Raw genomic sequence first — 12,213 nt, forward strand, 5'->3', positions numbered from 1 at the left:
GTGCCAGTGCACTCTCTGGATTCACTGCAGTGCCTCACCAGTGGTGCCATTGCACTCTCTGGAGTCACTGCAGTGCATCCCCAGTGGTGCCAGTGCACTCGCTGGACTCACTGCAGTGCATCCCCAGTGGTGCCAGTGCACTCTCTGGACTCAATGCACTGCATCCCCAGATGTGCCAGTGCACTCTCTGGACTCACTGCGCTGCATCCCCAGTGGTGCCAGTGCACTCTCTGGACTCACTGCACTGCATCCCCAGTGGTGCCAGTGCACTCTCTGGAGTCACTGCGCTGCATCCCCAGTGGTGCCAGAGCACTCTCTCGACTCACTGCGTTGCATCCCCAGTGGTGCCAGTGCACTCTCTAGACTCACTGCGCTACACCCCAGTGGTGCCAGTGCACTCTCGGGACTCACTGCAGTGCATCCCCAGTGGTGCCTGTGCAGTCTCTGGACTCACTGCAGTGCATCCCCAGTGGTGCCAGTGCACTCTCTGGACTCACTGCACTGCATCCCCAGTGGTGCCAGTGCACTCTCTGGAGGCACTGCAGTGCATCCCCAGTGGTGCCAGTGCACTCTCTGCACTCTCTGCGCTGCATCCCCAGTGGTGCCAGTGCACTCTCTAGACTCACTGCGCTACACCCCAGTGGTGCCAGTGCACTCTCTGGACTCACTGCAGTGCATCCCCAGTGGTGCCTGTGCAGTCTCTGGACTCACTGCACTGCATCCCCAGTGGTGCCAGTGCACTCTCTGGACTCACTGCGCTGCATCCACAGATGTGCCAGTGCACTCTCTGCACTCACTGCGCGGCATCCCCAGTGGTGCCAGTGCACTCTCTGGACTCACTGCGCTTCATCCCCAGTGGTGCCTGTGCACTCTCTGGACTCACTGCAGTGCATCGCCAGTGGTGCCAGTGCACTCTCTGGACTCACTGCAGTGCATCCCCAGTGGTGCCAGTGCAGTCTCTGGATTCACTGCAGTGCCTCACCAGTGGTGCCATTGCACTCTCTGGAGTCACTGCAGTGCATCCCCAGTGGTGCCAGTGCACTCGCTGGACTCACTGCAGTGCATCCCCAGTGGTGCCAGTGCACTCTCTGGACTCAATGCACTGCATCCCCAGATGTGCCAGTGCACTCTCTGGACTCACTGCGCTGCATCCCCAGTGGTGCCAGTGCACTCTCTGGACTCACTGCACTGCATCCCCAGTGGTGCCAGTGCACTCTCTGGAGTCACTGCGCTGCATCCCCAGTGGTGCCAGAGCACTCTCTCGACTCACTGCGTTGCATCCCCAGTGGTGCCAGTGCACTCTCTAGACTCACTGCGCTACACCCCAGTGGTGCCAGTGCACTCTCGGGACTCACTGCAGTGCATCCCCAGTGGTGCCTGTGCAGTCTCTGGACTCACTGCACTGCATCCCCAGTGGTGCCAGTGCACTCTCTGGACTCACTGCGCTGCATCCACAGATGTGCCAGTGCACTCTCTGCACTCACTGCGCGGCATCCCCAGTGGTGCCAGTGCACTCTCTGGACTCACTGCGCTGCATCCCCAGTGGTGCCTGTGCACTCTCTGGACTCACTGCAGTGCATCCCCAGTGGTGCCAGTGCACTCTCTGGACTCACTGCAGTGCATCCCCAGTGGTGCCAGTGCACTCTCTGGATTCACTGCAGTGCCTCACTAGTGGTGCCATTGCACTCTCTGGAGTCACTGCAGTGCATCCCCAGTGGTGCCAGTGCACTCGCTGGACTCACTGCAGTGCATCCCCAGTGGTGCCAGTGCACTCTCTGGACTCAATGCACTGCATCTCCAGTGGTGCCAGTGCACTCTCTGGACTCGCTGCACTGCATCCCCAGTGGTGCCAGTGCAGTCTCTGGACTCACTGCAGTGCATCCCCAGTGGTGCCAGTCCACTCTCTGGACTCACTGCACTGCATCCCCAGTGGTGCCAGTGCACTCTCTGGACTCACTGCGCTGCATCCCCAGTGGTGCCTGTGCACTCTCTGGACTCTCTGCGCTGCATCCCCAGTGGTGACAGTGCACTCTCAGGACTCACTGCACTGCATCCCCAGTGGTGCCAGTGCGCTCTCTGGACTCATTGCGCTGCATCCCCAGTGGTGCCAGTGCACTCTCTGGAGTCACTGCACTGCATCCCCAGTGGTGCCAGTGCACTCTCTGGACTCACTGCACTGCATCCCCAGTGGTGCCAGTGCACTCTCAGGACTCACTGCACTGCATCCCCAGTGGTGCCAGTGCACTCTCTGGAGTCACTGCAGTGCATCCCCAGTGGTGCCAGTGCACTCTCTGGAGTCACTGCAGTGCATCCCCAGGGGTGCCAGTGCACTCTCTGGACTCACTGCACTGCATCCCCAGTGGTGCCAGGGCACTCTCTGGACTCACTGCATTGCATCCCCAGTGGTGCCAGTGCACTCTCTGGACTCACCGGGGTGCATCCCCAGTGGTACCAGTGCACTCTCTGGACTCACTGCGCTGCATCCCCAGGGGTGCCAGTGCACTCTCTGGACTCACCAGGGTGAATCCCCAGTGGTGCCAGTGCACTCTCTGGGCTCACTGCAGTGCATCCCAGGTGGTACCAGTGCACTCTCTGGGCTCACTGCAGTACATCCAGTGTGGTTCCAGTACACTCTCTGGACTCACTGCACTGCATCCCCAGTGGAGCCAGTGCACTCCCTGGACTCACTGCACTGCATCCCCAGGGGTGCCAGTGCACTCTCTGGAGTCACTGCACTGCATCCCCTGTGGTTCCAGTGTACTCTCTGGACTCACTGCGCTGCATCCCCAGTGGTGCCAGTGCACTCTCTGGACTCACTGCACTGCATCCCCAGTGGTGCCAGTGCACTCTCTGGACTCACTGCACTGCATCCCCTGTGGTGCCAGTGCACTCTCTGGAGTCACTGCACTGCATCCCCTGTGGTTCCAGTGTACTCTCTGGACTCACAGCACTGCATCTCCAGTGGTGCCAGTGCACTCTCTAGACTCACTGCGCTGCATCCCCAGTGGTGCCAGTGCACTCTCTGCACTCACTGCACTGCATCCCCAGTGGTGCCAGTGCACTCTCTGGACTCACTGCAGTGCAACCCCAGTGGTGCCAGTGCACTCTCTGGAGGCACTGCACTGCATCCCCTGTGGTGCCAGTGCACTCTCTGGAGTCACTGCAGTGCATCCCCAGTGGTGCCAATGCACTCTGTAGAGTCACTGCAGTGCATCCCCAGTGGTTCCAGTGCACTCTCTGGAGTCACTGCAGTGCATCCCCAGTGGTGCCAGTACACTCTCTGGAGTCACTGCACTGCATCCAGTGTGGTGCCAGTGCACTCTCTGGACTCACTGAAGAGCATCCCCAGTGGTGCCAGTGCACTCTCGGGACTCACTGCACTGCATCCCCAGTGGTGCCGCTGCACTCTCTGGACTCACCAGGGTGAATCCCCAGTGTTGCCAGTGCACTCTCTGGACTCACTGCAGTGCATCCCCAGTGGTGCCAGTGCACTCTCTGGACTCACTGCACTGCATCCCCAGTGGTGCCAGTGCACTCTCTGGACTCACTGCACTGCATTCGCAGTGGTGCCAGTGCACTCTCTGGACTCACTGCACTGCATCCCCACTGGTGCCAGTGCACTCTCTGGACTCACTGCGCTGCATCCCCAGTAGTGCCAGTGCACTCTCTGGACTCACTGCACTGCATCCCCAGTGGTGCCAGTGCACTCTCTGGACTCACTGCAGTGCATCCCCAGTGGTGCCAGCGCACTCTCTGGACTCACTGCACTGCATCCCCAGTGGTGCCAGTGCACTCTCTGGACTCACTGCGCTGCATCCCCAGTGGTGCCAGTGCACTCTCTGGACTCACTGTGCTGCATCCCCAGTGGTGCCAGTGCACTCTCTGGACTCACTGCAGTGCATCCCCAGGTGTGCCAGTGCACTCTCTGGACTCACTGCACTGCATCCCCAGTGGTGCCAGTCCACTCTCTGGACTCACTGCACTGCATCCCCAGTGGTGCCAGTGCACTCTCTGGAGGCACTGCACTGCATCCCCAGTGGTGCCAGTGCACTCTCTGGACTCACTGCAGTGCATCCCCAGTGGTGCCAGTGCACTCTCTGGACTCACCGGGGTGAATCCCCAGGTAGTGCCAGTGCACTCTCTGGACTCACTGCAGTGCATCCCCAGTGGTGCCAGTGCACTCTCTGGACTCACTGCACTGCATCCCCAGTGGTGCCAGTCCACTCTCTGGACTCACTGCACTGCATCCCCACTGGTGCCAGTGCACTCTCTGGACTCACTGCACTGCATCCCCACTGGTGCCAGTGCACTCTCTGGACTCACTGCAGTGCATCCCCAGTGGTGCCAGTGCACTCTCTGGACTCACTGCACGGCATGCCCGGTGGTGCTAGTGCACTCTCTGGACTCACTTCACTGCATCACCTGTTGTTCCAGTGCACTCTCTGAAGTCACTGCAGTGCATCCCCAGTGGTGCCAGTGCACTCTCTGGACTCACTGCAGTGCATCCCCAGTGGTGCCAGTGCACTCTCTGGAGGCTCTGCACTGCATGCCCAGTGGTGCCAGTGCGCTCTCTGGACTCACTGCACTGCATCCCAAGTGGTGCCAGTGCACTCTCTGGACTCACTGCAGTGCATCCCCAGTGGTTCCAGTGCACTCTCTGGACTCACTGCACTGCATCCCCAGTGGTGCCAGTGCACTCTCTGGACTCACTGCAGTGCATCCCCAGCGGTGCCAGTGCACTCTCTGGACTCACTGCACTGCATCGCCAGTGGTGCCAGTGCACTCTCTGGACTCACTGCACTGCATCCCCAGTGGTGCCTGTGCAGTCTCTGGACTCACTGCAGTGCATCCCCTGTGGTGCCAGTGCACTCTCTGGACTCACTGCGCTGCATCACCACTGGTGCCAGTGCACTCTCTGGACTCACTGCGCTGCATCCCCAGTGGTGCCAGAGCACTCTCTCGACTCACTGCGTTGCATCCCCAGTGGTGCCAGTGCACTCTCTGCACTCACTGCGCTGCATCCCCAGTGGTACCAGTGCACTCTCTGGACTCACTGCGCTGCATCCGCAGTGGTGCCAGTGCACTCTCTGGACTCACTGCACTGCATCCCCAGTGGTGCCAGTGCACTCTCTGGACTCACTGCAGTGCATCCCCAGTGGTGCCAGTGCACTCTCTGGATTCACTGCAGTGCCTCACCAGTGGGGCCAGTGCACTCTATGGACTCACTGCACTGCATCCGCAGTGGTGCCAGTGCACTCTCTGGACTCACTGCAGTGCATCCCCAGTGGTGCCAGTGCACTCTCTGGACTCACCAGCGTGAATCCCCAGTGGTGCCAGTGCACTCTCTGGACTCACTGCAGTGCATCCCCAGTGGTGCCAGTGCACTCTCTGGAGTCACTGCAGTGCATCCCCAGGGGTGCCAGTGCACTCTCTGGACTCACTGCACTGCATCCCCAGTGGTGCCAGGGCACTCTCTGGACTCACTGCATTGCATCCCCAGTGGTGCCAGTGCACTCTCTGGACTCACCGGGGTGCATCCCCAGTGGTACCAGTGCACTCTCTGGACTCACTGCGCTGCATCCCCAGGGGTGCCAGTGCACTCTCTGGACTCACCAGGGTGAATCCCCAGTGGTGCCAGTGCACTCTCTGGGCTCACTGCAGTGCATCCCAGGTGGTACCAGTGCACTCTCTGGGCTCACTGCAGTACATCCAGTGTGGTTCCAGTACACTCTCTGGACTCACTGCACTGCATCCCCAGTGGAGCCAGTGCACTCCCTGGACTCACTGCACTGCATCCCCAGGGGTGCCAGTGCACTCTCTGGAGTCACTGCACTGCATCCCCTGTGGTTCCAGTGTACTCTCTGGACTCACTGCGCTGCATCCCCAGTGGTGCCAGTGCACTCTCTGGACTCACTGCACTGCATCCCCAGTGGTGCCAGTGCACTCTCTGGACTCACTGCACTGCATCCCCTGTGGTGCCAGTGCACTCTCTGGAGTCACTGCACTGCATCCCCTGTGGTTCCAGTGTACTCTCTGGACTCACAGCACTGCATCTCCAGTGGTGCCAGTGCACTCTCTAGACTCACTGCGCTGCATCCCCAGTGGTGCCAGTGCACTCTCTGGACTCACTGCAGTGCATCCCCAGTGGTGCCTGTGCAGTCTCTGGACTCACTGCAGTGCATCCCCTGTGGTGCCAGTGCACTCTCTGGACTCACTGCAGTACATCCCCAGATGTGCCAGTGCACTCTCTGGACTCACTGCGCTGCATCCCCAGTGGTGCCAGTGCACTCTCTGGACTCACTGCACTGCATCCCCAGTGGTGCCAGTGCACTCTCTGGACTCACTGCGCTGCATCCCCAGTGGTGCCAGTGCACTCTCTCGACTCACTGCGTTGCATCCCCAGTGGTGCCAGTGCACTTTCTGCACTCTCTGCGCTGCATTCCCAGTGGTGCCAGTGCACTCTCTAGACTCACTGCGCTGCATCGCCAGTGGTGCCAGTGCACTCTCTGGACTCACTGCAGTGCATCCCCTGTGGTGCCAGTGCACTCTCTGGACTCACTGCGCTGCATCCCCAGATGTGCCAGTGCACTCTCTGGACTCACTGCGCTGCATCCCCAGTGGTGCCAGTGCACTCTCTCGACTCACTGCGTTGCATCCCCAGTGGTTCCAGTGCACTCTCTGCACTCACTGCGCGGCATCCCCAGTGGTGCCAGTGCACTCTCTGGACTCACTGCGCTGCATCCCCAGTGGTGCCTGTGCACTCTCTGGACTCACTGCACTGCATCCCCAGTGGTGCCAGTGCACTCTCTGGACTCACTGCACTGCATCCCCAGTGGTGCCAGTGCACTCTCTGGATTCACTGCAGTGCCTCACCAGTGGTGCCAGTGCACTCTCTGGAGTCACTGCAGTGCATCCCCAGTGGTGCCAGTGCACTCTCTGGACTCAATGCACTGCATCCCCAGTGGTGCCAGTGCAGTCTCTGGACTCACTGCACTGCATCCCCAGTGGTGCCAGTCCACTCTCTGGACTCACTGCACTGCATCCCCAGTAGTGCCAGTGCACTCACTGGACTCACTGCGCTGCATCCCCAGAGGTGCCTGTGCACTCTCTGGACTCTCTGCGCTGCATCCCCAGTGGTGACAGTGCACTCTCTGGACTCACTGCACTGCATCCCCACTGGTGCCAGTGCGCTCTCTGGACTCATTGCGTTGCATCCCCAGTGGTGCCAGTGCGCTATCTGGACTCACTGCACTGCATCCCCAGTGGTGCCAGTGCACTATCTGGACTCACTGCAGTGCAGCCCCAGTGGTACCAGTGCACTCTCTGGACTCACTGCAGTGCATCCCCAGTGGTGCCAGTGCACTCTCTGGACTCACTGCAGTGCATCCCCAGTGGTGCCAGTGCACTCTCTGGAGTCACTGCGCTGCATCCCCAGTGGTGCCAGTGCACTCTCTGCACTCACTGCACTGCATCCCCAGTGGTGCCTGTGCACTCTCTGGACTCACTGCAGTGCAACCCCAGTGGTGCCAGTGCACTCTCTGGAGGCACTGCACTGCATCCCCTGTGGTGCCAGTGCACTCTCTGGAGTCACTGCAGTGCATCCCCAGTGGTGCCAATGCACTCTGTAGAGTCACTGCAGTGCATCCCCAGTGGTTCCAGTGCACTCTCTGGAGTCACTGCAGTGCATCCCCAGTGGTGCCAGTACACTCTCTGGAGTCACTGCACTGCATCCAGTGTGGTGCCAGTGCACTCTCTGGACTCACTGCAGAGCATCCCCAGTGGTGCCAGTGCACTCTCTGGACTCACTGCACTGCATCCCCAGTGGTGCTAGTGCACTCTATGGACTCACTGTGCTGCATCCCCAGTGGTGCCAGTGCACTCTCTGGACTCACTGCACTGCATCCCCATTGGTGCCAGTGCACTCTCTGAACTCACTGCACTGCATCCCCAGTGGTGCCAGTGCACTCTCTGGACTCACTGCAATGCATCCCCAGTGGTGCCAGTGCACTCTCTGGAGGCACTGCACTGCATCCCCAGTGGTGACAGTGCACTCTCTGGACTCACTGCACTGCATCCCCAGTGGTGACAGTGCACTCTCTGGACTCACTGCAGTGCCTCACCAGTGGGGCCAGTGCACTCTATGGACTCACTGCACTGCATTCCCTGTGGTGCCAGTGCACTCTCTGGACTCACTGCACTGCATCCCCAGTGGTGCCAGTGCACTCTCGGGACTCACTGCACTGCATCCCCAGTGGTGCCGCTGCACTCTCTGGACTCACCAGGGTGAATCCCCAGTGTTGCCAGTGCACTCTCTGGACTCACTGCAGTGCATCCCCAGTGGTGCCAGTGCACTCTCTGGACTCACTGCACTGCATCCCCAGTGGTGCCAGTGCACTCTCTGGACTCACTGCACTGCATCCGCAGTGGTGCCAGTGCACTCTCTGGACTCACTGCACTGCATCCCCACTGGTGCCAGTGCACTCTCTGGACTCACTGCGCTGCATCCCCAGTGGTGCCAGTGCACTCTCTTGACTCACTGCACTGCATCCCCAGTGGTGCCAGTGCACTCTCTGGACTCACTGCAGTGCATCCCCAGTGGTGCCAGCGCACTCTCTGGACTCACTGCACTGCATCCCCAGTGGTGACAGTGCACTCTCTGGACTCACTGCGCTGCATCCCCAGTGGTGCCAGTGCACTCTCTGGACTCACTGTGCTGCATCCCCAGTGGTGCCAGTGCACTCTCTGGACTCACTGCAGTGCATCCCCAGGTGTGCCAGTGCACTCTCTGGACTCACTGCACTGCATCCCCAGTGGTGCCAGTCCACTCTCAGGACTCACTGCACTGCATCCCCAGTAGTGCCAGTGCACTCACTGGACTCACTGCGCTGCATCCCCAGAGGTGCCTGTGCACTCTCTGGACTCTCTGCGCTGCATCCCCAGTGGTGACAGTGCACTCTCTGGACTCACTGCACTGCATCCCCACTGGTGCCAGTGCGCTCTCTGGACTCATTGCGTTGCATCCCCAGTGGTGCCAGTGCACTATCTGGACTCACTGCACTGCATCCCCAGTGGTGCCAGTGCACTCTCTGGACTCACTGCAGTGCAGCCCCAGTGGTACCAGTGCACTCTCTGGACTCACTGCGCTGCATCCCCAGTGGTGCCAGTGCACTCTCTGGACTCACTGCAGTGCATCCCCAGTGGTGCCAGTGCACTCTCTGGAGTCACTGCGCTGCATCCCCAGTGGTGCCAGTGCACTCTCTGCACTCACTGCACTGCATCCCCAGTGGTGCCAGTGCACTCTCTGGACTCACTGCAGTGCAACCCCAGTGGTGCCAGTGCACTCTCTGGAGGCACTGCACTGCATCCCCTGTGGTGCCAGTGCACTCTCTGGAGTCACTGCAGTGCATCCCCAGTGGTGCCAATGCACTCTGTAGAGTCACTGCAGTGCTTCCCCAGTGGTTCCAGTGCACTATCTGGAGTCACTGCAGTGCATCCCCAGTGGTGCCAGTACACTCTCTGGAGTCACTGCACTGCATCCAGTGTGGTTCCAGTGCACTCTCTGGACTCACTGCAGAGCATCCCCAGTGGTGCCAGTGCACTCTCGGGACTCACTGCACTGCATCCCCAGTGGTGCCGCTGCACTCTCTGGACTCACCAGGGTGAATCCCCAGTGTTGCCAGTGCACTCTCTGGACTCACTGCAGTGCATCCCCAGTGGTGCCAGTGCACTCTCTGGACTCACTGCACTGCATCCCCAGTGGTGCCAGTGCACTCTCTGGACTCACTGCACTGCATTCGCAGTGGTGCCAGTGCACTCTCTGGACTCACTGCACTGCATCCCCACTGGTGCCAGTGCACTCTCTGGACTCACTGCGCTGCATCCCCAGTGGTGCCAGTGCACTCTCTGGACTCACTGCACTGCATCCCCAGTGGTGCCAGTGCACTCTCTGGACTCACTGCAGTGCATCCCCAGGTGTGCCAGTGCACTCTCTGGACTCACTGCACTGCATCCCCAGTGGTGCCAGTCCACTCTCTGGACTCACTGCACTGCATCCCCAGTGGTGCCAGTGCACTCTCTGGAGGCACTGCACTGCATCCCCAGTGGTGCCAGTGCACTCTCTGGACTCACTGCAGTGCATCCCCAGTGGTGCCAGTGCACTCTCTGGACTCACCGGGGTGAATCCCCAGGTAGTGCCAGTGCACTCTCTGGACTCACTGCAGTGCATCCCCAGTGGTGCCAGTGCACTCTCTGGACTCACTGCACTGCATCCCCAGTGGTGCCAGTGCACTCTCAGGACTCACTGCACTGCATCCCCAGTGGTACCAGTGCACTCTCTGGACTCACTGTAGTGCATCCCCAGTGTTGCCAGTGCACTCTCTGGACTCACTGCGCTGCATCCCCAGTGGTGCCAGTGCACTCTCTGGAGTCACTGCACTGCATCCCAATAGGTGCCAGTGCACTCTCTGGACTCACAGCACTGCATCCCCAGTGGTGCCAGTGCACTCTCTGGACTCACTGCACTGCATCCCCAGTGGTGCCAGTGTACTCTCTGGACTCACTGCAGTGCATCCCCAGTGGTGCCAGTGCACTCTCTGGAGTCACTGCAGTGCATCGCCAGTGGTGCCAGTGCACTCTCTGGACTCACTGCAGTGCATCCCCAGTGGTGCCAGTGCACTCTCTGGATTCAATGCAGTGCATCCCCAGTGGTGCCAGTGCAATCTCTGGACTCACTGCACTGCATCCCCAGTGGTGCCAGTGCACTCTCTGGACTCACCAGGGTGAATCCCCAGTGGTGCCAGTGCACTCTCTGGACTCGCTGCACTGCATCCCCAGTGGTGCCGCTGCACTCTCTGGACTCGCTGCACTGCATCCCCAGTGGTGCCAGTGCACTCTCTGGACTCGCTGCACTGCATCCCCAGTGATGCCTGTGCAGTCTCTGGACTCACTGCAGTGCATCCCCAGTGGTGCCAGTGCACTCTCTGGACTCACTGCACTGCATCCCCAGTGGTGCCAGTGCACTCTCTGGACTCACTGCACTGCATCCCCAGTGGTGCCAGTGCACTCTCAGGACTCACAGCACTGCATCCCCAGTGGTGCCAGTGCACTCTCTGGACTCACTGCAGTCCATCCCCAGTGGTGCCAGTGCACTCTCTGGACTCACTGCAGTGCATCCCCAGTGGTGGCAGTGCACTCTCTGGAGGCACTGCAGTGCATTCCCAGTGGTGCCAGTGCACTCTCTGGAGTCACTGCAGTGCATCCCCAGTGGTGCCAATGCACTCTGTAGAGTCACTGCACTGCATCCCCAGTGGTGCCAGTGCACTCTCTGGAGTCACTGCACTGCATCCCCAGTGGTGCCAGTGCACTCTCTGGACTCACTGCACTGCATCCCCAGTGGTGCTAGTGCACTCTCTGGACTCACTGCAGAGCATCCCCAGTGGTGGCAGTGCACGCTCTGGACTCACTGCAGTGCATTTCCTGTGGTGCCAGTGCACTCTCTGGACTCACTGCACTGCATCCCCAGTGGTGCCAGTGCACTCTCTGGACTCACTGCAATGCATCCCCAGTGGTGCCAGTGTACTCTCTGGACTCACTGCAGTGCATCCCCAGTGGTGCCAGTGCACTCTCTGGACTCACTGCGCTGCATCCCCTGTGGTGCCAGTGCACTCTCTGGACTCACTGCAGTGCATCCCCAGTGGTGCCAGTGCACTCTCTGGACTCACTGCAGTGCATCCCCAGTGGTGCCAGTGCACTCTCTGTACTCACTGCAGTGCATCCCCAGTGGTGCCAGTGCACTCTCTGGACTCACTGCAGTGCATCCCCAGTTGTGCCTGTGCACTCTCTGGACTCACTGCAGTGCATCCCCAGTGGTGCCAGTGCACTCTCTGGACTCACTGCACTGCATCCGCAGTGGTGCCAGTGCACTCTCAGGAATCACTGCACTGCATCCCCAGTGGTGCCAGTGCACTCTCTGGACTCACTGCACTGCATTCCCAGTGGTGCCTGTGCAGTCTCTGGACTCACTGCAGTGCATCCCCAGTGGTGACAGTGCACTCTCTGGACTCACTGCAATGCATCCCCTGTGGTGCCAGTGTACTCTCTGGACTCACTGCAGTGCATCCCCGGTGGTGCCAGTGCACTCTCTGGACTCACTGCAGTGCATCCCCAGTGGTGCCAGTGCACTCTCTGGACTCACCGGGGTGCATCTCCAGTGGT

This window comes from Anser brachyrhynchus, assembly GCF_964034855.1.
Source record: "Anser brachyrhynchus genome assembly, chromosome: 9".
NCBI lineage: Eukaryota > Metazoa > Chordata > Aves > Anseriformes > Anatidae > Anser > Anser brachyrhynchus.